At 49.3% G+C, this 25,258-nt stretch overlaps 10 non-coding genes across 10 annotated transcripts; all 10 read left to right on the forward strand.

Annotated features, from left to right (window-relative positions):
* Positions 1-973: 973 nt before the first annotated feature.
* LOC142716311 (U2 spliceosomal RNA) lies at positions 974-1,156 on the forward strand. The gene has a single exon (XR_012871560.1). It is a non-coding gene; the product is annotated as a U2 spliceosomal RNA (small nuclear RNA).
* A 1,292-nt stretch (positions 1,157-2,448) lies between these two features.
* Positions 2,449-2,639, forward strand: LOC142716244 (U2 spliceosomal RNA). Its single transcript, XR_012871500.1, has one exon. It is a non-coding gene; the product is annotated as a U2 spliceosomal RNA (small nuclear RNA).
* A 1,276-nt stretch (positions 2,640-3,915) lies between these two features.
* Positions 3,916-4,106, forward strand: LOC142716247 (U2 spliceosomal RNA). The gene has a single exon (XR_012871501.1). It is a non-coding gene; the product is annotated as a U2 spliceosomal RNA (small nuclear RNA).
* A 1,292-nt stretch (positions 4,107-5,398) lies between these two features.
* LOC142716315 (U2 spliceosomal RNA) lies at positions 5,399-5,589 on the forward strand. Its single transcript, XR_012871562.1, has one exon. It is a non-coding gene; the product is annotated as a U2 spliceosomal RNA (small nuclear RNA).
* An 8,127-nt stretch (positions 5,590-13,716) lies between these two features.
* Positions 13,717-13,907, forward strand: LOC142716248 (U2 spliceosomal RNA). Its single transcript, XR_012871502.1, has one exon. It is a non-coding gene; the product is annotated as a U2 spliceosomal RNA (small nuclear RNA).
* A 1,272-nt stretch (positions 13,908-15,179) lies between these two features.
* On the forward strand, positions 15,180-15,370 carry LOC142716249 (U2 spliceosomal RNA). The gene has a single exon (XR_012871503.1). It is a non-coding gene; the product is annotated as a U2 spliceosomal RNA (small nuclear RNA).
* Positions 15,371-16,651: 1,281 nt separating this feature from the next.
* Positions 16,652-16,842, forward strand: LOC142716197 (U2 spliceosomal RNA). The gene has a single exon (XR_012871457.1). It is a non-coding gene; the product is annotated as a U2 spliceosomal RNA (small nuclear RNA).
* Positions 16,843-21,140: 4,298 nt separating this feature from the next.
* Positions 21,141-21,331, forward strand: LOC142716250 (U2 spliceosomal RNA). The gene has a single exon (XR_012871504.1). It is a non-coding gene; the product is annotated as a U2 spliceosomal RNA (small nuclear RNA).
* Positions 21,332-22,611: 1,280 nt separating this feature from the next.
* LOC142716251 (U2 spliceosomal RNA) lies at positions 22,612-22,802 on the forward strand. The gene has a single exon (XR_012871505.1). It is a non-coding gene; the product is annotated as a U2 spliceosomal RNA (small nuclear RNA).
* A 1,288-nt stretch (positions 22,803-24,090) lies between these two features.
* Positions 24,091-24,281, forward strand: LOC142716252 (U2 spliceosomal RNA). The gene has a single exon (XR_012871506.1). It is a non-coding gene; the product is annotated as a U2 spliceosomal RNA (small nuclear RNA).
* Positions 24,282-25,258: the final 977 nt, after the last annotated feature.

Here is a 25,258-nt window from a genome sequence, read left to right on the forward strand (position 1 = left end):
GATTGATTGATTGATTGATTGATTGATTGATTGATGCAGCACAACAGTCAAATAGTGGAGTGGAGTAGGGGAACAGCAAACAGCCAATAAAGCAGCCCGCCCGCTCGCCTGCCCGCCACAATGGACCTACCTGTGTACACTAGATGGATGTGATGGAATGTACTGTCGTCCCTACATTTCAAGAAGAAGTAAGAATTGCAGTTGCAACAAAGCCTTGCTTGCCTACAAAGAGAGCAGCAATTTGGATTTGTTACTATGTTACCTAGAAGAATAACAAACTGTGCAAGGATGGAGGTTGTAGGAGCAAGGAGAAGTTGTCTGTAAAGTTGGTGGATGCCTATTTTCCATTTTGCAGTCCCTTGTCTCCCTCTTGTGGCCTCCTGGAGGCAACTAGCTGTGCAAAAAAAAGACAGCCTGGCGGCCGGCTGTTGCAGTGTTGCCCTCTCAGGCAACACTGAGTGACTGACTGAGCCTCACCGTCTTATATAAAGTTCAGACGGAACTTTGCACGTGTCATAGTGGAGCCCTCAGGATTCCAGAGCCAGCTTTCTGACATCATAATGGGGCCTCAGAGATAAAAGCCTGGGCCCAGGCAGTGTTGGTCAGTGCTGCTCAGCAGGCAGCACTGGACTGGACTGGATTACAGCTGATACAAGGTGTGAAGGAACAAGGGGTGGCTGTGGGCATGCACTTGCTGCCGCTGCCAGTGTTTATCTGCATGGCAGCAGGGCATTTGGGCGTTGCCAGGAAGGCGTTTTTATGTAGATTCCTCCTCTTTCAGCACTGCATTGTGGTGCAAGCAAAAGAAGCAAATCCTGTCTGGCTTCCTCTCCGGCCTTTATTCACCTCCCGTGTAGCTGTGAGTGTGTGAGCCTGCAGGGCCCCATGGAATTGCCTAGAAGTAGGCTGAATCGCTGCAAGGGCTGAACAGCAGTATCGGGCAGGCTCGGGCAACGCGCGGCCCGTTCGGGTTATCGCTTCTCGGCCTTTTGGCTAAGATCAAGTGTAGTATCTGTTCTTATCAGTTTAATATCTGATACGTCCCCTATCTGGGATTAAATGGATTTTTAGAACAGGGAGATGGAAATAGAGCTTGCTCTGTCCACTCCACGCATTGACCTGGTATTGCAGTATTTCCAGGACCGGTGCACCCTTTCCTTATGTGTTGACTAAAAGCAGATTCCAAAAGTGTTTTTTGTCTTTGCTATTGTTTCTGTCTTTCTGAAGGGATCTCCCCTTTTAATCCCATTATTTCAACACCTGTTGGACAATGCATGAGTGATAATGAGCTCATTGATTAAATGCAATTAATGAATAGATTGCCACCTCTTGTTGTGTGTCATCTGTGTTTCTGTGTTTCCGGCATTTCACATTGGAACACCTCATTCACCTTCCTTGTCTTCTCTCTGCCCTCCCTTTTAGGTAAGTTAAAGAGCTGCACCTGAGCCAGCCACTGATTGATTGATTGATTGATTGATTGATTGATTGATTGATTGATTGATTGATTGATGCAGCACAACAGTCAAATAGTGGAGTGGAGTAGGGGAACAGCAAACAGCCAATAAAGCAGGCCGCCCGCTCGCCTGCCCGCCACAATGGACCTACCTGTGTACACTAGATGGATGTGATGGAATGTACTGTCGTCCCTACATTTCAAGAAGAAGTAAGAATTGCAGTTGCAACAAAGCCTTGCTTGCCTGCAAAGAGAGCAGCAATTTGGATTTGTTACTATGTTACCTAGAAGAATAACAAACTGTGCAAGGATGGAGGTTGTAGGAGCAAGGAGAAGTTGTCTGTAAAGTTGGTGGATGCCTATTTTCCATTTTGCAGTCCCTTGTCTCCCTCTTGTGGCCTCCTGGAGGCAACTAGCTGTGCAAAAAAAAGACAGCCTGGCGGCCGGCTGTTGCAGTGTTGCCCTCTCAGGCAACACTGAGTGACTGACTGAGCCTCACCGTCTTATATAAAGTTCAGACGGAACTTTGCACGTGTCATAGTGGAGCCCTCAGGATTCCAGAGCCAGCTTTCTGACATCATAATGGGGCCTCAGAGATAAAAGCCTGGGCCCAGGCAGTGTTGGTCAGTGCTGCTCAGCAGGCAGCACTGGACTGGACTGGATTACAGCTGATACAAGGTGTGAAGGAACAAGGGGTGGCTGTGGGCATGCACTTGCTGCCGCTGCCAGTGTTTATCTGCATGGCAGCAGGGCATTTGGGCGTTGCCAGGAAGGCGTTTTTATGTAGATTCCTCCTCTTTCAGCACTGCATTGTGGTGCAAGCAAAAGAAGCAAATCCTGTCTGGCTTCCTCTCCGGCCTTTATTCACCTCCCGTGTAGCTGTGAGTGTGTGAGCCTGCAGGGCCCCATGGAATTGCCTAGAAGTAGGCTGAATCGCTGCAAGGGCTGAACAGCAGTATCGGGCAGGCTCGGGCAACGCGCGGCCCGTTCGGGTTATCGCTTCTCGGCCTTTTGGCTAAGATCAAGTGTAGTATCTGTTCTTATCAGTTTAATATCTGATACGTCCCCTATCTGGGGACCATATATTAAATGGATTTTTAGAACAGGGAGATGGAAATAGAGCTTGCTCTGTCCACTCCACGCATTGACCTGGTATTGCAGTATTTCCAGGACCGGTGCACCCTTTCCTTATGTGTTGACTAAAAGCAGATTCCAAAAGTGTTTTTTGTCTTTGCTATTGTTTCTGTCTTTCTGAAGGGATCTCCCCTTTTAATCCCATTATTTCAACACCTGTTGGACAATGCATGAGTGATAATGAGCTCATTGATTAAATGCAATTAATGAATAGATTGCCACCTCTTGTTGTGTGTCGTCTGTGTTTCTGTGTTTCCGGCATTTCACATTGGAACACCTCATTCACCTTCCTTGTCTTCTCTCCGCCCTCCCTTTTAGGTAAGTTAAAGAGCTGCACCTGAGCCAGCCACTGATTGATTGATTGATTGATTGATTGATTGATTGATTGATGCAGCACAACAGTCAAATAGTGGAGTGGAGTAGGGGAACAGCAAACAGCCAATAAAGCAGCCCGCCCGCTCGCCTGCCCGCCACAATGGACCTACCTGTGTACACTAGATGGATGTGATGGAATGTACTGTCGTCCCTACATTTCAAGAAGAAGTAAGAATTGCAGTTGCAACAAAGCCTTGCTTGCCTACAAAGAGAGCAGCAATTTGGATTTGTTACTATGTTACCTAGAAGAATAACAAACTGTGCAAGGATGGAGGTTGTAGGAGCAAGGAGAAGTTGTCTGTAAAGTTGGTGGATGCCTATTTTCCATTTTGCAGTCCCTTGTCTCCCTCTTGTGGCCTCCTGGAGGCAACTAGCTGTGCAAAAAAAAGACAGCCTGGCGGCCGGCTGTTGCAGTGTTGCCCTCTCAGGCAACACTGAGTGACTGACTGAGCCTCACCGTCTTATATAAAGTTCAGACGGAACTTTGCACGTGTCATAGTGGAGCCCTCAGGATTCCAGAGCCAGCTTTCTGACATCATAATGGGGCCTCAGAGATAAAAGCCTGGGCCCAGGCAGTGTTGGTCAGTGCTGCTCAGCAGGCAGCACTGGACTGGACTGGATTACAGCTGATACAAGGTGTGAAGGAACAAGGGGTGGCTGTGGGCATGCACTTGCTGCCGCTGCCAGTGTTTATCTGCATGGCAGCAGGGCATTTGGGCGTTGCCAGGAAGGCGTTTTTATGTAGATTCCTCCTCTTTCAGCACTGCATTGTGGTGCAAGCAAAAGAAGCAAATCCTGTCTGGCTTCCTCTCCGGCCTTTATTCACCTCCCGTGTAGCTGTGAGTGTGTGAGCCTGCAGGGCCCCATGGAATTGCCTAGAAGTAGGCTGAATCGCTGCAAGGGCTGAACAGCAGTATCGGGCAGGCTCGGGCAACGCGCGGCCCGTTCGGGTTATCGCTTCTCGGCCTTTTGGCTAAGATCAAGTGTAGTATCTGTTCTTATCAGTTTAATATCTGATACGTCCCCTATCTGGGGACCATATATTAAATGGATTTTTAGAACAGGGAGATGGAAATAGAGCTTGCTCTGTCCACTCCACGCATTGACCTGGTATTGCAGTATTTCCAGGACCGGTGCACCCTTTCCTTATGTGTTGACTAAAAGCAGATTCCAAAAGTGTTTTTTGTCTTTGCTATTGTTTCTGTCTTTCTGAAGGGATCTCCCCTTTTAATCCCATTATTTCAACACCTGTTGGACAATGCATGAGTGATAATGAGCTCATTGATTAAATGCAATTAATGAATAGATTGCCACCTCTTGTTGTGTGTCGTCTGTGTTTCTGTGTTTCCGGCATTTCACATTGGAACACCTCATTCACCTTCCTTGTCTTCTCTCCGCCCTCCCTTTTAGGTAAGTTAAAGAGCTGCACCTGAGCCAGCCACTGATTGATTGATTGATTGATTGATTGATTGATTGATTGATTGATTGATTGATTGATGCAGCACAACAGTCAAATAGTGGAGTGGAGTAGGGGAACAGCAAACAGCCAATAAAGCAGCCCGCCCGCTCGCCTGCCCGCCACAATGGACCTACCTGTGTACACTAGATGGATGTGATGGAATGTACTGTCGTCCCTACATTTCAAGAAGAAGTAAGAATTGCAGTTGCAACAAAGCCTTGCTTGCCTACAAAGAGAGCAGCAATTTGGATTTGTTACTATGTTACCTAGAAGAATAACAAACTGTGCAAGGATGGAGGTTGTAGGAGCAAGGAGAAGTTGTCTGTAAAGTTGGTGGATGCCTATTTTCCATTTTGCAGTCCCTTGTCTCCCTCTTGTGGCCTCCTGGAGGCAACTAGCTGTGCAAAAAAAAGACAGCCTGGCGGCCGGCTGTTGCAGTGTTGCCCTCTCAGGCAACACTGAGTGACTGACTGAGCCTCACCGTCTTATATAAAGTTCAGACGGAACTTTGCACGTGTCATAGTGGAGCCCTCAGGATTCCAGAGCCAGCTTTCTGACATCATAATGGGGCCTCAGAGATAAAAGCCTGGGCCCAGGCAGTGTTGGTCAGTGCTGCTCAGCAGGCAGCACTGGACTGGACTGGATTACAGCTGATACAAGGTGTGAAGGAACAAGGGGTGGCTGTGGGCATGCACTTGCTGCCGCTGCCAGTGTTTATCTGCATGGCAGCAGGGCATTTGGGCGTTGCCAGGAAGGCGTTTTTACGTAGATTCCTCCTCTTTCAGCACTGCATTGTGGTGCAAGCAAAAGAAGCAAATCCTGTCTGGCTTCCTCTCCGGCCTTTATTCACCTCCCGTGTAGCTGTGAGTGTGTGAGCCTGCAGGGCCCCATGGAATTGCCTAGAAGTAGGCTGAATCGCTGCAAGGGCTGAACAGCAGTATCGGGCAGGCTCGGGCAACGCGCGGCCCGTTCGGGTTATCGCTTCTCGGCCTTTTGGCTAAGATCAAGTGTAGTATCTGTTCTTATCAGTTTAATATCTGATACGTCCCCTATCTGGGGACCATATATTAAATGGATTTTTAGAACAGGGAGATGGAAATAGAGCTTGCTCTGTCCACTCCACGCATTGACCTGGTATTGCAGTATTTCCATGACCTGCCTAGGTAGAGTCGTGTGTTAACCTTAAACCATACTATCCCCCACCCCCATTTAGTAACGACACATGACACCGAGGTTGGATGTGAAATGGCCACAGCAGCCGTTTATTAATTTCACAGTTTTATAAAAACAATTTAAATCCGAAACATTCGGATAACTAGTTAGGAATCCACCGGAGAATTCCTCCTAATAATTCACATGACCCAACATGGGTCAGAATCATAAATAACCATTAAACGTTAACATTAACCCGAGCAGAGGAAGTCCTTGAAGCCCCTTCAGATGTTCCTTTCAAGAACACACCGAATTAGCCATCTGCAAACCACTAATTACCTCCAGCCGTAAACCAGCTCGGAAGCACCGTTCACCTCTGCAGATGGCTCCACCCACTAGAAGTCCACTTCAAGGGGATAACACCCGTTGAAGCCCTCAAGTGATATACCGCCCACTAGAAGTCCACTTCAAAGGGATAACACCCGATGAAGCCTTCAAGTGACATACCTTCTACCAGAAGACCACTTCAAAGGGATAACACCCGATGAAGTCTTCAACCATGTACCTTTTTTGGGGGACGCATACCCCCGATGCGACCCCCCCACCATTTTGTACTGACTGGCCTCAAGGACTCCCCCCGCCAGCTGCCATGACAACAGAACCTACTCCGGAAAAAAGAAAAACATGTTAAATAAACACACAAAATAAAACACAACGCTCATATACGGACGTACAGAAGACCTAAGGAGTAACAAAACAAGGGTGGGAGGGTGGGAGCTTTGCTTCTTGTGTACTACTCCTCCCGCTGCTTCCGGCTCAATGCCGAGAAACAGCGGGAAGCGCAGTAACGGCCCCCCCGTCCCCCCTAGCTCCTCCCCGTCCCTCCTTCAGCTTCTTCACCTTTCCCTCACCTCTTAACATTAACCCTTTCCCTACCAGGACGGTCATGTCGGCTTCCCTCAAGCCTGCAGCTGCGTCCAGCCTCTTCTTGACCTGCCTAGGTAGAGTCGTGTGTTAACCTTAAACCATACTATCCCCCACCCCCATTTAGTAACGACACATGACACCGAGGTTGGATGTGAAATGGCCACAGCAGCCGTTTATTAATTTCACAGTTTTATAAAAACAATTTAAATCCGAAACATTCGGATAACTAGTTAGGAATCCACCGGAGAATTCCTCCTAATAATTCACATGACCCAACATGGGTCAGAATCATAAATAACCATTAAACGTTAACATTAACCCGAGCAGAGGAAGTCCTTGAAGCCCCTTCAGATGTTCCTTTCAAGAACACACCGAATTAGCCATCTGCAAACCACTAATTACCTCCAGCCGTAAACCAGCTCGGAAGCACCGTTCACCTCTGCAGATGGCTCCACCCACTAGAAGTCCACTTCAAGGGGATAACACCCGTTGAAGCCCTCAAGTGATATACCGCCCACTAGAAGTCCACTTCAAAGGGATAACACCCGATGAAGCCTTCAAGTGACATACCTTCTACCAGAAGACCACTTCAAAGGGATAACACCCGATGAAGTCTTCAACCATGTACCTTTTTTGGGGGACGCATACCCCCGATGCGACCCCCCCACCATTTTGTACTGACTGGCCTCAAGGACTCCCCCCGCCACCGCGAAACAGGCCTTGACCACCTTAAGCCTGTGAGTTCCTCCACACCACCACCGCCCTTTCTATGCCTTCTGCTATAGCCAAGCTCCAAATATCAATGCCAACCTCGGTCAGATGAACCCCGTCACTCCTCCAGAAATTCCCCAATCCTGACTCCAAATCCCTATGCCTCACGCAAATGCCCCCGTTCTTTGCCACAAAACGGGACACCGCCCGGTTAACTTTTATCCGAGCCTTATTGACTCTCTCCACCGATCTAGCTAACCGCCAATGCTTCCTTGGGACTATGTCCGACCACACTACCACCAACTTGGGATAAGATACCCACAAACACAACAAATCATGTTTGATATCCCGCACCAACTCACGAAAAGGGCGGACTCCTAAGTCATTCCCACCCACGTGCAACACTAAAACCTCCGGAACCCTATCAAGCCGCACATATGTCTGGAATTCCGCCAACACCCTGTTCCACGACATACCTCTAAACCCCAGCCAATGCACAACCGCATCCTGTCGCGGAATGCGCAACTGGCGACCATCCGGGCGGACGTCCGCCCTCAAAGCCCCCCAGTGCACGTACGAATGACCCATCAACCACACCAGACAAGGAGGCGAATCTGAAACGGAAAACACAGTTAGGCACCACCATATACATTTGCACGCATAAACAACAAAATTACAACATATGGGGGCGGACATAGGACTTAAACCTTTTAGACTCCCAACGACCAATACGCCTCACCCCCTCATCATCCAACCCCCAGCGCCCTGCTTCCGTTGCTGCGCCAATCCGGAAGGAATGAGATGAATATGAGCCTGCCGCAACCCCAACCGCCGTCAAACATTTTTTAAAAACAGCTCCAAACTGAAACCTGGACAAGAACGACCCGTCCACATGACATAACAAAGGCAAATCTGGAGACCCCCTGTTTTTTGTAAAACCACGCATGCACTCTACTGGGCACATGACCGACCCCGGGAGAGCGAACAAAACTATCAGTTTTCCCTTCCCTAATTGGTCAGTTTTTGATCTACGCAACCATACCTCCAACCGATCTGCAAAAAGGCTCACCTCCCCAGATCTCAGCCCCCCTGCCTGTTTAGTACTTGGCGACACCAATTCACCTATTCTAAATGCTCCGAAGAACGCCAACGAGAAAGCCAACCGAAACAAATCCATTTCATCTGAAGAACGACATACCGATGCCAATGAACCACCCAACAAGCCCAGCAAAGCAAACGACACCGGCCTTCTACTATCCGCCTCCACCCTACCTCTGCGCAACCCCTTCAAAGCCTGCGATACCAGAAATTCCTTCGATACATCCCGCAAGCCCCGCAACTTAAGCCCAAACGCCACCGCGGATATAAACCGGTTCACCTTCGCTACTGAAAACCCCGCCTCCCAGGCATCCCCTAACCAATACAAAAGTGCCACCAACCTGTCTCTATCCGTATTGACATCACCCAACTCTCTTACCCACTCCTCCCACTGCCTCCAACAAGCAGCATAAGCCCTCCACGTCGTGCCCGCCAAAGACCTTTGTAACAGCTGCTCTACGGGACCGATACCAGATCCCATAGATGATCCGGACACGCCAAACCAATACGTTCCGCTCCCGGAGCCAATTGCCGAAACCGGTCCCACTGCGAGCGAGAAAGAGCATCAGCAACACAATTCCGTACACCCGGGACATGCACCGCCACCACCCACGCGTTCAGCGACAAACACACCAACACTAAATGTCGCAACAATTGAACTACCGGAGGAGAGGACGCCGTGATGTTATTAATGGCAAGCACCACACCCATGTTGTCGCAGTAAAAACGGACCTTCTTATCCCTGAGCCTGTCCCCCCAAATGGTAGCCGCCACCACGATGGGAAACAGCTCGAGCAGGGCCAGATTCCGCGTCAATCCACTGGACACCCAGCTAGCCGGCCATTGACCTGCGCACCACGGACCTCCCCCGTAAGCTCCAAAGCCACCCGCCCCAGCCGCATCCGTGAAAATATTCAGATCACTCGTATCCTGCGCTGGGGCCATCCATAGCGAGCGACCATTGTACTGGCCCAAGAAGTCATCCCAAACCTGAAGATCAGCTCGGTGCTCCTCCTTGAGCCTCACAAAATGATGCGGCGCCCGCACTCCCGCCGTTGCCGCCGCCAACCTTCTACCAAACACCCTCCCCATCGGCATAATCCGGCAGGCGAAATTCAACTTCCCCAGCAGCGACTGAAGCTCCCTCAACGACATTTTCTTCCTTCTACAAGCCCGTCGCACCTCCAGCCTCAAAGCACCCAGCTTATCCGCCGGGAGCCGACACTCCATTGCCACCGAGTCAATTTCGATTCCCAAGAAACAAATCGTCGCTACCGGGCCCTCCGTTTTTTCCGGCGCCAAAGGGATCCCAAAATCCCTCGCCACCTTCTGCAGGGCATGAAGCAAGTTACCGCAAACCGGCGAACCCCCCGGGCCAACGCACAAAAAATCATCTAAGTAATGGATCAACGAATCGACCCCGGATACTCCCCTCGTTACCCACTCCACGAAGCTACTAAACGCCTCGAAGTATGCACAAGAAAGAGAACACCCCATCGGAAGGCACCGATCCACGTAAAAGGCCCCATTCCAAAAACAGCCCAACAGCCGTTGGCTTTCTGGATGCACCGGCAACAACCTGAACGCCGCCTCGATGTCGGTTTTTGCTAGCAGCGCCCCCGGACCCGCAGCCCGCACTAACCCCACCGCCTTATCGAATGAGGTATAAACTACGGAACACAACTCGTGATCAATCCCGTCGTTTACCGACGAACCTTTGGGATACGATAAATGTTGAATCAAACGAAACTTTCCGGGCTCGCGTTTAGGGACAATACCCAAAGGGGACACAACTAAATCTTTCACCGGCGACTCCACAAATGGCCCCGACATGCGCCCCAACGAAACTTCTTTTAACAACTTTTCCGACACGACTTCCGCATGCACGTAAGCCGATTTTAAATTTCTCCGCGTAACCGGAACCTCATAAGGAGGCGGAGGAATAACAAAACCAACACTAAACCCTTCATAAAGCAACTTAGCCGCCGCCCTATCCGGATACTCATTTAGATAAGGGGCCATCCTTTCCACCCTCACCGGCGACACCCCCTTGACCAGCCCCGTGCTGGTTCCCGGACCTCTTTTTACGCAGACATTTTGCCGCCCCGTGTGATGCACCATTACACTCGGAGCACACGTGCTTGAACTTGCACGTGGCCCCGAACTTACACTGGCCTTCATTGAATTGCCAGCAAAACCCCGCCTTTCCCCCTCCGCTTGGTCCACTCTGACTAGTCTGGCCTCCCTGGCCACCGCTCCCGGGAAAGGGCTGCCTAACCGGAACCGTAACCCGTAACCAGAGAGCAATATCCTTCTGGTCCCACCGAATCGCCGGCCGAACCGCCTTCCGCTGACGGAATTGCTCATCATATCGCAGCCACGCCTGACCCCCATACGCCCTATGAGCCTCCCCAATAGCATCAAAATAACAAAATAACGCCGAACAATTTTCCGGCGCCTTTTCCCCTATCACACTAGCCAATATGGCGAACGCCTGCGACCAATTAACGAACGTCTGCGGGATAAGCCTATACCGCCGCCGTTCCTCCTCGTCCTTTTTACTCTCATCCCGCTTGCTCTTATCCAAATTGAATTTAGCCAGCGGCAAGAGAGAAAAAATTTCAACATATTCATCTTTCCAGATCCGATCACGCACCTCCTGCTTTAAATGCGCCCCCAACGGACCCTCAAAACAAACATACACCTCCCCCCGAGCACGATCGTCCATGCGCACTCGATCGCCGTCCTTCTGTGCCTCAGTCTGCACCGACACCGCGACCGCCTCTCTAACCGCCACCACAGGACGCGCCTGCAACGATCCCACTTCCCTGGAGCCTTCCCAAACTACCGCAGGGGACACTTCCGTTACTACCGGCGCCGCGGCCCTATCCAGGCGCCCCACCAGCTCCCGTAAGCAACCCACTAAATCTGCCAAACCCGCTCCGTCGCGTCCGCCCGCGCCACTACCGGCCCCCGATGCTATGCTAGCAGCCCCCCCGCCGACACCCGACATAAAAATCGCTGGATAAGACAATAAAGGAGTTATACACTCACCGGGCTGCACAGGCGCTGTGTTCCCGTCAGCCGGACCATCCTGACCTCGACGATAGACGTCCAGTTCACCTTCCTCCAGTTCTTCTCTCGCCGACGACTGTCCCTCCCAACGACCTCTTCGGAAAGGGGATGAGGACGCGCTGACCGATGGGCCGGCAACCTGCCGCCCGACCGCCGGGACCCAGACTTCCGACCGGACCTGTTGCCTCGACGTCGCTGCAGATCTAGTCGTCCGTCTAGACGATCCTGACGAAGCCTGCCCCCTGGCCGGAACATCACCATGCGGGGCGGCCGTACCTTGCTCTTGACATCTTCCATCTGATGGGGGAGGGGTGACAGGGAGCCCGGCCTGCGACTCCCTGCTTACCGCCGGACCCCGTCGCGGCCTGGGATTCCTGCCAGGACGCAGGGCCTGGGAAGGGGCGGTCCTCCCAGCTGCCTGGCCTGCAGCGTCCGGGATCGGGCTCCCTCTGCGACGCCGTGTCCGCGGGACTACCTCCGGACTCAGGCGCTCTGGAGGTCGGGACCGCCGAGAGGGACGGGTCGACACAGCCTGCATCGCCGTCACCCCTGCTACCGCTCTCTGCCTGCCCAGCGCAGGAGCGGTTGTTGCCGACTCCCCCCCCGCCGCCATAGCCATGCTCGTAGGGGGGCCGGGGGAGGGGAGCCTGTCCCTTACAACAGACCCCGAACGCCGTGCCCGACGTGGCGAAACGGCGTCCGGGATCCGCGTTAATGCAGCCACGGTCTCCTCCAGCCATCCGGGACCGTGGTGCACAGCAGCGGCACGCAGCCGCTCTAAAATCAGGGCCTCTGCCATACTAAAAAGCCGGGCAACGGGGAGCTTTGCTTCTTGTGTACTACTCCTCCCGCTGCTTCCGGCTCAATGCCGAGAAACAGCGGGAAGCGCAGTAACGGCCCCCCCGTCCCCCCTAGCTCCTCCCCGTCCCTCCTTCAGCTTCTTCACCTTTCCCTCACCTCTTAACATTAACCCTTTCCCTACCAGGACGGTCATGTCGGCTTCCCTCAAGCCTGCAGCTGCGTCCAGCCTCTTCTGGACCGGTGCACCCTTTCCTTATGTGTTGACTAAAAGCAGATTCCAAAAGTGTTTTTTGTCTTTGCTATTGTTTCTGTCTTTCTGAAGGGATCTCCCCTTTTAATCCCATTATTTCAACACCTGTTGGACAATGCATGAGTGATAATGAGCTCATTGATTAAATGCAATTAATGAATAGATTGCCACCTCTTGTTGTGTGTCGTCTGTGTTTCTGTGTTTCCGGCATTTCACATTGGAACACCTCATTCACCTTCCTTGTCTTCTCTCCGCCCTCCCTTTTAGGTAAGTTAAAGAGCTGCACCTGAGCCAGCCACTGATTGATTGATTGATTGATTGATTGATTGATTGATTGATTGATGCAGCACAACAGTCAAATAGTGGAGTGGAGTAGGGGAACAGCAAACAGCCAATAAAGCAGCCCGCCCGCTCGCCTGCCCGCCACAATGGACCTACCTGTGTACACTAGATGGATGTGATGGAATGTACTGTCGTCCCTACATTTCAAGAAGAAGTAAGAATTGCAGTTGCAACAAAGCCTTGCTTGCCTACAAAGAGAGCAGCAATTTGGATTTGTTACTATGTTACCTAGAAGAATAACAAACTGTGCAAGGATGGAGGTTGTAGGAGCAAGGAGAAGTTGTCTGTAAAGTTGGTGGATGCCTATTTTCCATTTTGCAGTCCCTTGTCTCCCTCTTGTGGCCTCCTGGAGGCAACTAGCTGTGCAAAAAAAAGACAGCCTGGCGGCCGGCTGTTGCAGTGTTGCCCTCTCAGGCAACACTGAGTGACTGACTGAGCCTCACCGTCTTATATAAAGTTCAGACGGAACTTTGCACGTGTCATAGTGGAGCCCTCAGGATTCCAGAGCCAGCTTTCTGACATCATAATGGGGCCTCAGAGATAAAAGCCTGGGCCCAGGCAGTGTTGGTCAGTGCTGCTCAGCAGGCAGCACTGGACTGGACTGGATTACAGCTGATACAAGGTGTGAAGGAACAAGGGGTGGCTGTGGGCATGCACTTGCTGCCGCTGCCAGTGTTTATCTGCATGGCAGCAGGGCATTTGGGCGTTGCCAGGAAGGCGTTTTTATGTAGATTCCTCCTCTTTCAGCACTGCATTGTGGTGCAAGCAAAAGAAGCAAATCCTGTCTGGCTTCCTCTCCGGCCTTTATTCACCTCCCGTGTAGCTGTGAGTGTGTGAGCCTGCAGGGCCCCATGGAATTGCCTAGAAGTAGGCTGAATCGCTGCAAGGGCTGAACAGCAGTATCGGGCAGGCTCGGGCAACGCGCGGCCCGTTCGGGTTATCGCTTCTCGGCCTTTTGGCTAAGATCAAGTGTAGTATCTGTTCTTATCAGTTTAATATCTGATACGTCCCCTATCTGGGGACCATATATTAAATGGATTTTTAGAACAGGGAGATGGAAATAGAGCTTGCTCTGTCCACTCCACGCATTGACCTGGTATTGCAGTATTTCCAGGACCGGTGCACCCTTTCCTTATGTGTTGACTAAAAGCAGATTCCAAAAGTGTTTTTTGTCTTTGCTATTGTTTCTGTCTTTCTGAAGGGATCTCCCCTTTTAATCCCATTATTTCAACACCTGTTGGACAATGCATGAGTGATAATGAGCTCATTGATTAAATGCAATTAATGAATAGATTGCCACCTCTTGTTGTGTGTCGTCTGTGTTTCTGTGTTTCCGGCATTTCACATTGGAACACCTCATTCACCTTCCTTGTCTTCTCTCCGCCCTCCCTTTTAGGTAAGTTAAAGAGCTGCACCTGAGCCAGCCACTGATTGATTGATTGATTGATTGATTGATTGATTGATGCAGCACAACAGTCAAATAGTGGAGTGGAGTAGGGGAACAGCAAACAGCCAATAAAGCAGCCCGCCCGCTCGCCTGCCCGCCACAATGGACCTACCTGTGTACACTAGATGGATGTGATGGAATGTACTGTCGTCCCTACATTTCAAGAAGAAGTAAGAATTGCAGTTGCAACAAAGCCTTGCTTGCCTACAAAGAGAGCAGCAATTTGGATTTGTTACTATGTTACCTAGAAGAATAACAAACTGTGCAAGGATGGAGGTTGTAGGAGCAAGGAGAAGTTGTCTGTAAAGTTGGTGGATGCCTATTTTCCATTTTGCAGTCCCTTGTCTCCCTCTTGTGGCCTCCTGGAGGCAACTAGCTGTGCAAAAAAAAGACAGCCTGGCGGCCGGCTGTTGCAGTGTTGCCCTCTCAGGCAACACTGAGTGACTGACTGAGCCTCACCGTCTTATATAAAGTTCAGACGGAACTTTGCACGTGTCATAGTGGAGCCCTCAGGATTCCAGAGCCAGCTTTCTGACATCATAATGGGGCCTCAGAGATAAAAGCCTGGGCCCAGGCAGTGTTGGTCAGTGCTGCTCAGCAGGCAGCACTGGACTGGACTGGATTACAGCTGATACAAGGTGTGAAGGAACAAGGGGTGGCTGTGGGCATGCACTTGCTGCCGCTGCCAGTGTTTATCTGCATGGCAGCAGGGCATTTGGGCGTTGCCAGGAAGGCGTTTTTATGTAGATTCCTCCTCTTTCAGCACTGCATTGTGGTGCAAGCAAAAGAAGCAAATCCTGTCTGGCTTCCTCTCCGGCCTTTATTCACCTCCCGTGTAGCTGTGAGTGTGTGAGCCTGCAGGGCCCCATGGAATTGCCTAGAAGTAGGCTGAATCGCTGCAAGGGCTGAACAGCAGTATCGGGCAGGCTCGGGCAACGCGCGGCCCGTTCGGGTTATCGCTTCTCGGCCTTTTGGCTAAGATCAAGTGTAGTATCTGTTCTTATCAGTTTAATATCTGATACGTCCCCTATCTGGGGACCATATATTAAATGGATTTTTAGAACAGGGAGATGGAAATAGAGCTTGCTCTGTCCACTCCACGCATTGACCTGGTATTGCAGTATTTCCAGGACCGGTGCACCCTTTCCTTATGTGTTGACTAAAAGCAGATTCCAAAAGTGTTTTTTGTCTTTGCTATTGTTTCTGTCTTTCTGAAGGGATCTCCCCTTTTTAATCCCATTATTTCAACACCTGTTGGACAATGCATGAGTGATAATGAGCTCATTGATTAAATGCAATTAATGAATAGATTGCCACCTCTTGTTGTGTGTCGTCTGTGTTTCTGTGTTTCCGGCATTTCACATTGGAACACCTCATTCACCTTCCTTGTCTTCTCTCCGCCCTCCCTTTTAGGTAAGTTAAAGAGCTGCACCTGAGCCAGCCACTGATTGATTGATTGATTGATTGATTGATTGATTGATTGATTGATGCAGCACAACAGTCAAATAGTGGAGTGGAGTAGGGGAACAGCAAACAGCCAATAAAGCAGCCCGCCCGCTCGCCTGCCCGCCACAATGGACCTACCTGTGTACACTAGATGGATGTGATGGAATGTACTGTCGTCCCTACATTTCAAGAAGAAGTAAGAATTGCAGTTGCAACAAAGCCTTGCTTGCCTACAAAGAGAGCAGCAATTTGGATTTGTTACTATGTTACCTAGAAGAATAACAAACTGTGCAAGGATGGAGGTTGTAGGAGCAAGGAGAAGTTGTCTGTAAAGTTGGTGGATGCCTATTTTCCATTTTGCAGTCGCTTGTCTCCCTCTTGTGGCCTCCTGGAGGCAACTAGCTGTGCAAAAAAAAGACAGCCTGGCGGCCGGCTGTTGCAGTGTTGCCCTCTCAGGCAACACTGAGTGACTGACTGAGCCTCACCGTCTTATATAAAGTTCAGACGGAACTTTGCACGTGTCATAGTGGAGCCCTCAGGATTCCAGAGCCAGCTTTCTGACATCATAATGGGGCCTCAGAGATAAAAGCCTGGGCCCAGGCAGTGTTGGTCAGTGCTGCTCAGCAGGCAGCACTGGACTGGACTGGATTACAGCTGATACAAGGTGTGAAGGAACAAGGGGTGGCTGTGGGCATGCACTTGCTGCCGCTGCCAGTGTTTATCTGCATGGCAGCAGGGCATTTGGGCGTTGCCAGGAAGGCGTTTTTATGTAGATTCCTCCTCTTTCAGCACTGCATTGTGGTGCAAGCAAAAGAAGCAAATCCTGTCTGGCTTCCTCTCCGGCCTTTATTCACCTCCCGTGTAGCTGTGAGTGTGTGAGCCTGCAGGGCCCCATGGAATTGCCTAGAAGTAGGCTGAATCGCTGCAAGGGCTGAACAGCAGTATCGGGCAGGCTCGGGCAACGCGCGGCCCGTTCGGGTTATCGCTTCTCGGCCTTTTGGCTAAGATCAAGTGTAGTATCTGTTCTTATCAGTTTAATATCTGATACGTCCCCTATCTGGGGACCATATATTAAATGGATTTTTAGAACAGGGAGATGAAAATAGAGCTTGCTCTGTCCACTCCACGCATTGACCTGGTATTGCAGTATTTCCAGGACCGGTGCACCCTTTCCTTATGTGTTGACTAAAAGCAGATTCCAAAAGTGTTTTTTGTCTTTGCTATTGTTTCTGTCTTTCTGAAGGGATCTCCCCTTTTAATCCCATTATTTCAACACCTGTTGGACAATGCATGAGTGATAATGAGCTCATTGATTAAATGCAATTAATGAATAGATTGCCACCTCTTGTTGTGTGTCGTCTGTGTTTCTGTGTTTCCGGCATTTCACATTGGAACACCTCATTCACCTTCCTTGTCTTCTCTCCGCCCTCCCTTTTAGGTAAGTTAAAGAGCTGCACCTGAGCCAGCCACTGATTGATTGATTGATTGATTGATTGATTGATTGATTGATTGATTGATTGATGCAGCACAACAGTCAAATAGTGGAGTGGAGTAGGGGAACAGCAAACAGCCAATAAAGCAGCCCGCCCGCTCGCCTGCCCGCCACAATGGACCTACCTGTGTACACTAGATGGATGTGATGGAATGTACTGTCGTCCCTACATTTCAAGAAGAAGTAAGAATTGCAGTTGCAACAAAGCCTTGCTTGCCTACAAAGAGAGCAGCAATTTGGATTTGTTACTATGTTACCTAGAAGAATAACAAACTGTGCAAGGATGGAGGTTGTAGGAGCAAGGAGAAGTTGTCTGTAAAGTTGGTGGATGCCTATTTTCCATTTTGCAGTCCCTTGTCTCCCTCTTGTGGCCTCCTGGAGGCAACTAGCTGTGCAAAAAAAAGACAGCCTGGCGGCCGGCTGTTGCAGTGTTGCCCTCTCAGGCAACACTGAGTGACTGACTGAGCCTCACCGTCTTATATAAAGTTCAGACGGAACTTTGCACGTGTCATAGTGGAGCCCTCAGGATTCCAGAGCCAGCTTTCTGACATCATAATGGGGCCTCAGAGATAAAAGCCTGGGCCCAGGCAGTGTTGGTCAGTGCTGCTCAGCAGGCAGCACTGGACTGGACTGGATTACAGCTGATACAAGGTGTGAAGGAACAAGGGGTGGCTGTGGGCATCAGTGGCGGATTATCATATGGGCGATTCGGGCGGCCGCCCGGGGCCCGAGGCTCCCAGGGGGCCCATGGCAGCCCGAACCGCACATCATCTTGTAAAGGTACCTATTCAGCGCGCTAGCGCTGCTAACTAACGAAGATGAGGAGGGGAGGAGCAGGGAATTGGCCGGGAAAGGGGTAGGACACGCCTCCCTGACAAGGGCGGGCCGCCGCCATTGAGTAACAGAACAGCGACGGACGGCTGTTCTGTTACTCCGAATCCGCAAGACAAGAGCCGGGCGGTCGGTCACCGGCGCTGAGGTCAGTACAGCAGGCTTATCCTCCTGCCCAACTGGTTCCCGACCGCTGGCTGTATTTTTACGGCCAGCGGTCAGGGACGGGTCCTTAAAACCCGAGCCATAGACTTTCTACGGCTCGGGTTTTAACTTGCTGCCCGCGCGATCGGGCAGCTGAATGTCGGGTCTCCGGCTGTCAGTGACTGCCGGGGACCCTGAGGAGAAGACAGAAGCAGCTTTCGCTGCTTCTGTCTTCTCCGATGTCTTCTTACACAGCGTTCAATGAACGCTGTGTACAGGAATAGAGACAGCAGCAGCGGCGCTGTCTCTATTCCTCCCGGTGATCATGTGACTGGTCACATGATCGCCGGGTGCCGTTAGTGGCAGGCTGCTGCTGGGTCTAACTAGACCCAGCACAGCCCTATTAGTGACAATCGTCACTATGAGAGGGCTGATTTCCCCTGTAACTGGGGCTGCTGTGCAGCCCCAGTTACAGTGGAAAAACATGGTGTAAAAGAAAGAAAAAATATATAAAGTTCACCAAAGGTCTTTTTTGACCTTTGAGGAACAGACAACAGTAATAAAAAAATAGTAAAGTAAAGTGCAAAAAAAAATGAAATAATAAATACACATAAAATGCCCACCCCAATAAAAACCGTCGCCCCCCCCCCCAATCATTGTTGTAACGCTAGCGCTGACCCAATTACCCTAATATAGACATGTAATATATTACAATTTACGGTAGACAATGACGATCACAAATAAAAGGTCTATTTTAGGGTAAAACTATGTTATTACCAAAAAAAAATAGCTGAAACGTAAAAAAGCTTATTTTTTTACTATTATTTTCAAACTTTATGAATAAAAATTCTAAAATAGCAAAAAAGGTGTGTATAAAAACGATAAAAAAAAGAAACCTGCATTGTCTACGGAAAAAACATCGCAAAAATCACATCGTTTTTATTTATTTTTTATAAAAATGTGTGTTTGGTGCAACTTTGTAATTACGTTTTATTAAAAAATATTTTCACTTTTTGAGATACAGCTGCTTTGTATCCTGTATCCGTCAGGTCAGCAGGACTGACGGGATCAGTGAAACGGGCCCTGCGCTAAATTATAATCTTAGATGTGATAGATTTGAGGTGGATCCTGCGTGTCACTGATCCCGTCAGTCTTGCTGACCTGACGGATACAGGATACAAAGCAGCTGTATCTTAAAAAGTGAAAATATTTTTTAATAAAACGTAATTACAAAGTTGCACCAAACACACATTTTTATAAAAAATAAATAAAAACGACGTGATTTTTGCGACGTTTTTTCCGTAGACAATGCAGGTTTCGTTTTTTATCGTTTTTATACACACCTTTTTTTGCTATTTTACAATTTTTATTCATAAAGTTTGAAAATAATAGTAAACAAATAAGCTTTTTTACGTTTCAGCTATTTTTTTTGGTAATAACATAGTTTTACCCTAAAATAGACCTTTTATTTGTAATAGTCATTGTTTACCGTAAATTGTAATATATTACATGTCTATATTAGGGTAATTGGGTAATATATATATATATATATATAAAATTATGATATAAAGTTTTTAAATGTGTACATAACCTTGTGGCACTATATACAAGGGGGAGTTCTGTGTGGCACTATATACAAGGGGGAGCGCTGTGTGCCACTATATACAAGGGGGAGCGCTGTGTGCCACTATATACAAGGGGGAGCGCTGTGTGGCACTATATACAAGGGGGAGCGCTGTGTGCCACTATATACAAGTGGGAGCGCTGTGTGGCACTATATACAAGGGGAGCGCTGTGTGGCACTATATACAAGGGGAGCGCTGTGTGGCACTATATACAAGGGGGAGCGCTGTGTGGCATTATATACAAGGGGGGGCTGTGTAGTGCTATCCACAGTGGTATGTGTGTGGCGCTCTTTATAGGGGGGGCTTTTTGGTGCTATTTACAAGAGGGGGAGGGCTGTGTGGCGCTCTCTACAGGGCGCTGTATGGCACTATCTATATGGGGCTGTGTGTAACGCTCTCTACGAGGAGGATGTGTGATATATAGAGGGGGCTGTGTATGGCGATATCTATGGGGGTGTGTAATATCTACAGGGGCTGTGTGTGGCACTATGTACAGGGGGCTGTGTGTATGTGGTGTTTTACAGTGTGTGGTATTATTATATTCAGGCGCGCAGTGTTTGGTGCTATTATATTTAGGGGCACAGTATGTGGCACCATGATAACTTTATTTTCGTTTATAGGTGTGGAAATGTTGGAAAAGTGAGGAGACATCTGAGTGGCAAATTCTGCAGAAATGAGTCATGGCCGGGAGAAGTCGTCATGAGCGCTGGACCGGATGGAGAAGAAAAGAGGAAAAAAACTACTAGAATCTGAGACGTCGTCACCTGTGAGTCACTAGATTTATAGAGAATCTGTCACCTCTCCTGACATGTTTATTATAGGAATCCTTGTATTTCACAAAAAGTCTTTCTGCAGTCCAGGACTGATAGACAATTCCTCTTGTCAGGAGGTTGTGTCCCTGCACAGTGTGATACTCTCAGTATGTAGGGACACAGCCCTGTGACAAGGGAAATCGTAACACTGTTAATGCTTGCCCAAAAAAGTAGTGTCAAAAATAGTTACGGCGCGGCAGGGCGGCGGTGAGGAAGGGGGGCCCAAGTTTGGGTAACAGCCCAGGGCCCATGGTCTACTTAATCCGCCACTGGTGGGCATGCACTTGCTGCCGCTGCCAGTGTTTATCTGCATGGCAGCAGGGCATTTGGGCGTTGCCAGGAAGGCGTTTTTATGTAGATTCCTCCTCTTTCAGCACTGCATTGTGGTGCAAGCAAAAGAAGCAAATCCTGTCTGGCTTCCTCTCCGGCCTTTATTCACCTCCCGTGTAGCTGTGAGTGTGTGAGCCTGCAGGGCCCCATGGAATTGCCTAGAAGTAGGCTGAATCGCTGCAAGGGCTGAACAGCAGTATCGGGCAGGCTCGGGCAACGCGCGGCCCGTTCGGGTTATCGCTTCTCGGCCTTTTGGCTAAGATCAAGTGTAGTATCTGTTCTTATCAGTTTAATATCTGATACGTCCCCTATCTGGGGACCATATATTAAATGGATTTTTAGAACAGGGAGATGGAAATAGAGCTTGCTCTGTCCACTCCACGCATTGACCTGGTATTGCAGTATTTCCAGGACCGGTGCACCCTTTCCTTATGTGTTGACTAAAAGCAGATTCCAAAAGTGTTTTTTGTCTTTGCTATTGTTTCTGTCTTTCTGAAGGGATCTCCCCTTTTAATCCCATTATTTCAACACCTGTTGGACAATGCATGAGTGATAATGAGCTCATTGATTAAATGCAATTAATGAATAGATTGCCACCTCTTGTTGTGTGTCGTCTGTGTTTCTGTGTTTCCGGCATTTCACATTGGAACACCTCATTCACCTTCCTTGTCTTCTCTCCGCCCTCCCTTTTAGGTAAGTTAAAGAGCTGCACCTGAGCCAGCCACTGATTGATTGATTGATTGATTGATTGATTGATTGATTGATTGATGCAGCACAACAGTCAAATAGTGGAGTGGAGTAGGGGAACAGCAAACAGCCAATAAAGCAGCCCGCCCGCTCGCCTGCCCGCCACAATGGACCTACCTGTGTACACTAGATGGATGTGATGGAATGTACTGTCGTCCCTACATTTCAAGAAGAAGTAAGAATTGCAGTTGCAACAAAGCCTTGCTTGCCTACAAAGAGAGCAGCAATTTGGATTTGTTACTATGTTACCTAGAAGAATAACAAACTGTGCAAGGATGGAGGTTGTAGGAGCAAGGAGAAGTTGTCTGTAAAGTTGGTGGATGCCTATTTTCCATTTTGCAGTCCCTTGTCTCCCTCTTGTGGCCTCCTGGAGGCAACTAGCTGTGCAAAAAAAAGACAGCCTGGCGGCCGGCTGTTGCAGTGTTGCCCTCTCAGGCAACACTGAGTGACTGACTGAGCCTCACCGTCTTATATAAAGTTCAGACGGAACTTTGCACGTGTCATAGTGGAGCCCTCAGGATTCCAGAGCCAGCTTTCTGACATCATAATGGGGCCTCAGAGATAAAAGCCTGGGCCCAGGCAGTGTTGGTCAGTGCTGCTCAGCAGGCAGCACTGGACTGGACTGGATTACAGCTGATACAAGGTGTGAAGGAACAAGGGGTGGCTGTGGGCATGCACTTGCTGCCGCTGCCAGTGTTTATCTGCATGGCAGCAGGGCATTTGGGCGTTGCCAGGAAGGCGTTTTTATGTAGATTCCTCCTCTTTCAGCACTGCATTGTGGTGCAAGCAAAAGAAGCAAATCCTGTCTGGCTTCCTCTCCGGCCTTTATTCACCTCCCGTGTAGCTGTGAGTGTGTGAGCCTGCAGGGCCCCATGGAATTGCCTAGAAGTAGGCTGAATCGCTGCAAGGGCTGAACAGCAGTATCGGGCAGGCTCGGGCAACGCGCGGCCCGTTCGGGTTATCGCTTCTCGGCCTTTTGGCTAAGATCAAGTGTAGTATCTGTTCTTATCAGTTTAATATCTGATACGTCCCCTATCTGGGGACCATATATTAAATGGATTTTTAGAACAGGGAGATGGAAATAGAGCTTGCTCTGTCCACTCCACGCATTGACCTGGTATTGCAGTATTTCCAGGACCGGTGCACCCTTTCCTTATGTGTTGACTAAAAGCAGATTCCAAAAGTGTTTTTTGTCTTTGCTATTGTTTCTGTCTTTCTGAAGGGATCTCCCCTTTTAATCCCATTATTTCAACACCTGTTGGACAATGCATGAGTGATAATGAGCTCATTGATTAAATGCAATTAATGAATAGATTGCCACCTCTTGTTGTGTGTCGTCTGTGTTTCTGTGTTTCCGGCATTTCACATTGGAACACCTCATTCACCTTCCTTGTCTTCTCTCCGCCCTCCCTTTTAGGTAAGTTAAAGAGCTGCACCTGAGCCAGCCACTGATTGATTGATTGATTGATTGATTGATTGATTGATTGATTGATTGATTGATGCAGCACAACAGTCAAATAGTGGAGTGGAGTAGGGGAACAGCAAACAGCCAATAAAGCAGCCCGCCCGCTCGCCTGCCCGCCACAATGGACCTACCTGTGTACACTAGATGGATGTGATGGAATGTACTGTCGTCCCTACATTTCAAGAAGAAGTAAGAATTGCAGTTGCAACAAAGCCTTGCTTGCCTACAAAGAGAGCAGCAATTTGGATTTGTTACTATGTTAACTAGAAGAATAACAAACTGTGCAAGGATGGAGGTTGTAGGAGCAAGGAGAAGTTGTCTGTAAAGTTGGTGGATGCCTATTTTCCATTTTGCAGTCCCTTGTCTCCCTCTTGTGGCCTCCTGGAGGCAACTAGCTGTGCAAAAAAAAGACAGCCTGGCGGCCGGCTGTTGCAGTGTTGCCCTCTCAGGCAACACTGAGTGACTGACTGAGCCTCACCGTCTTATATAAAGTTCAGACGGAACTTTGCACGTGTCATAGTGGAGCCCTCAGGATTCCAGAGCCAGCTTTCTGACATCATAATGGGGCCTCAGAGATAAAAGCCTGGGCCCAGGCAGTGTTGGTCAGTGCTGCTCAGCAGGCAGCACTGGACTGGACTGGATTACAGCTGATACAAGGTGTGAAGGAACAAGGGGTGGCTGTGGGCATGCACTTGCTGCCGCTGCCAGTGTTTATCTGCATGGCAGCAGGGCATTTGGGCGTTGCCAGGAAGGCGTTTTTATGTAGATTCCTCCTCTTTCAGCACTGCATTGTGGTGCAAGCAAAAGAAGCAAATCCTGTCTGGCTTCCTCTCCGGCCTTTATTCACCTCCCGTGTAGCTGTGAGTGTGTGAGCCTGCAGGGCCCCATGGAATTGCCTAGAAGTAGGCTGAATCGCTGCAAGGGCTGAACAGCAGTATCGGGCAGGCTCGGGCAACGCGCGGCCCGTTCGGGTTATCGCTTCTCGGCCTTTTGGCTAAGATCAAGTGTAGTATCTGTTCTTATCAGTTTAATATCTGATACGTCCCCTATCTGGGGACCATATATTAAATGGATTTTTAGAACAGGGAGATGGAAATAGAGCTTGCTCTGTCCACTCCACGCATTGACCTGGTATTGCAGTATTTCCAGGACCGGTGCACCCTTTCCTTATGTGTTGACTAAAAGCAGATTCCAAAAGTGTTTTTTGTCTTTGCTATTGTTTCTGTCTTTCTGAAGGGATCTCCCCTTTTAATCCCATTATTTCAACACCTGTTGGACAATGCATGAGTGATAATGAGCTCATTGATTAAATGCAATTAATGAATAGATTGCCACCTCTTGTTGTGTGTCGTCTGTGTTTCTGTGTTTCCGGCATTTCACATTGGAACACCTCATTCACCTTCCTTGTCTTCTCTCCGCCCTCCCTTTTAGGTAAGTTAAAGAGCTGCACCTGAGCCAGCCACTGATTGATTGATTGATTGATTGATTGATTGATTGATGCAGCACAACAGTCAAATAGTGGAGTGGAGTAGGGGAACAGCAAACAGCCAATAAAGCAGCCCGCCCGCTCGCCTGCCCGCCACAATGGACCTACCTGTGTACACTAGATGGATGTGATGGAATGTACTGTCGTCCCTACATTTCAAGAAGAAGTAAGAATTGCAGTTGCAACAAAGCCTTGCTTGCCTACAAAGAGAGCAGCAATTTGGATTTGTTACTATGTTACCTAGAAGAATAACAAACTGTGCAAGGATGGAGGTTGTAGGAGCAAGGAGAAGTTGTCTGTAAAGTTGGTGGATGCCTATTTTCCATTTTGCAGTCCCTTGTCTCCCTCTTGTGGCCTCCTGGAGGCAACTAGCTGTGCAAAAAAAAGACAGCCTGGCGGCCGGCTGTTGCAGTGTTGCCCTCTCAGGCAACACTGAGTGACTGACTGAGCCTCACCGTCTTATATAAAGTTCAGACGGAACTTTGCACGTGTCATAGTGGAGCCCTCAGGATTCCAGAGCCAGCTTTCTGACATCATAATGGGGCCTCAGAGATAAAAGCCTGGGCCCAGGCAGTGTTGGTCAGTGCTGCTCAGCAGGCAGCACTGGACTGGACTGGATTACAGCTGATACAAGGTGTGAAGGAACAAGGGGTGGC

Source organism: Rhinoderma darwinii, unplaced genomic scaffold (genome assembly GCF_050947455.1).
Source record: "Rhinoderma darwinii isolate aRhiDar2 unplaced genomic scaffold, aRhiDar2.hap1 Scaffold_448, whole genome shotgun sequence".
Lineage (NCBI taxonomy): Eukaryota > Metazoa > Chordata > Amphibia > Anura > Rhinodermatidae > Rhinoderma > Rhinoderma darwinii.